The 1,842-nt window shown below is 42.7% G+C and overlaps 1 pseudogene; it reads right to left on the bottom strand.

Annotated features, from left to right (window-relative positions):
- Nucleotides 1-218: 218 nt before the first annotated feature.
- Nucleotides 219-1,173, bottom strand: LOC136501985 (putative germin-like protein 12-4; annotated as a pseudogene).
- Between the last annotated feature and the right edge of the window lie 669 nt (nucleotides 1,174-1,842).

Genomic DNA, 1,842 nt, shown 5'->3' with positions numbered 1-1,842 from the left:
ATCTTGATCATGATATGATTTAATCATGGTGCCTTGATGAAATATTAGTTGAAAGGCATAGCTTCTCAATGAAACGAAGAACTGCAATCAATATATATGATTTAAAGTTCATGACTGAGGTCATCTAGAATTTTACAGAATCCATATGGCAATAGGTATACAATAGTTTTCTGCATCATACAAACAAATCAAACCAATGTCGCTGTTACTTGTTTCATCGGTACGCAAAAACCATAACAATAGAATCCTTCACTTAGTTGTGGTTGTCCTCCCAAAACTGAGCTTGTAGCCAATCCACAACCTTCTTGTCCACCTGAAACGCCTTGGCAAGAACGTCATCCGCGATAGGTGGTTTTGATCCAAATACTGCATTAGAAATGGTAATGGCACCAGGGTTCTGGCTGCTGAGAGCGGCGATGGCAACCGCTGGCTTGTCATGACTTGGATTGAACTGAAAGTGGATTAGGCCTTGTGGGAACACAAAAACGTCACCCTTGTTGAGCAGCTTACTAAAAAATTTGTTGTCCGGGTTAGAAGTGACAAAACCAACATAGAGTGAACCTTCAAGAACTGTTAAGATCTCAGTGGCACGGGGATGAGTATGTGGTGGGTTCTGTCCTTGAGGAGCATAGTCAATCCTAGCCATGGAGATGCCCAAGGTGTTTAGACCGGCCAGCTTCAACACATATTGATCAACGTGACATTTGACTTGACCTTGCTCATCGTCGTATCCCTTGGCTTGTCAAGGTCGGCTGCCAGGAAGAAGTCGTCAACCTTCACATCCTTAACATCCTTGCAGGGCAACCCATTCACACGTACTGCAGCATCAATGAAGTGACATACATGTGTTAGAAAGCTAATCAAACTCGTTTCATGTGCCTTCAGTACCACTTAAAAACCTCTGCAATTTTCATTTTGCCTTTGTTGTAATACAGCACAATGTGTGATACATGTCATTAGCCTGATGAACTCATGAGTACATACCAGGCGAGTCTTTGTCTGCAACGCAGAAGTCCTGGAGGGGACTCGGATCCGTAGCCCGAGCGCCAGAAGCGATCATGATGAGAAGAACGCTGAGAAGATAGAAGTTGGAGGACGCCATTTCTATCTACCTAGAAAGGATTTTGATCTCTTCTACAGAGCTGATGCTTTGTCTTGTGTATGAATCTACTATAGCGAGCTGGTGGGTTGTCCATGCATGCAGGGGGTACATGCATATATATAGAGCAGTTGAGATTCTGAAGTGGTCAGACAGCTGGGCCGGCTTGCTCTACTGAAATTGTCTCAGGGTGTAGTGCCTCCCGTGAAAGCAACAATTTTGATTTGGTCAACACGGTTTTGAGTAGATCAATATCTACTACCATGGCACCCGTCATGCATGACAATAAGACATTGTTGCTGACTGGTTCTGTGACTGTTAATTTTGTTGGATAAGGTCTTTGGCAGGTAACTAAGGTCAACAATAGTAAGTTATTAAAGCTAGACGGATTCGATAATGACTCATTTGATTCGTTTCATACCATTCATACTGCTGGCTTTCCAGAATCTGATGTTGTCTTTCCCCGAAAAAGGAAGAAGAAGCTGATGTTGTCTAGCAGAAAATATCATGAAAAAAATACCCAAAAAATAACAGTTTCTTAGTCCCTGGCATGACCTTGTCTCAGATTAGTTACCCCAACATATATGTGTATATTGCTTCAAATTAAATAGACAACTGCTGATGGTCAGAGCATGCTAAACCTGATAGCTACCGCGTCAATCCAGCCATGTTGCTCTACTCCTTGACTTGTTCCCATCCTCACCAGACATTTCTGCTACTACTACTACACACACACAGAGAGA

This window comes from Miscanthus floridulus, chromosome 13 (assembly GCF_019320115.1).
Source record: "Miscanthus floridulus cultivar M001 chromosome 13, ASM1932011v1, whole genome shotgun sequence".
NCBI classification, from domain to species: domain Eukaryota; kingdom Viridiplantae; phylum Streptophyta; class Magnoliopsida; order Poales; family Poaceae; genus Miscanthus; species Miscanthus floridulus.
Note: the sequence above shows the minus strand (reverse complement) of the source record. Positions and strands in the feature narration are given on the sequence as shown.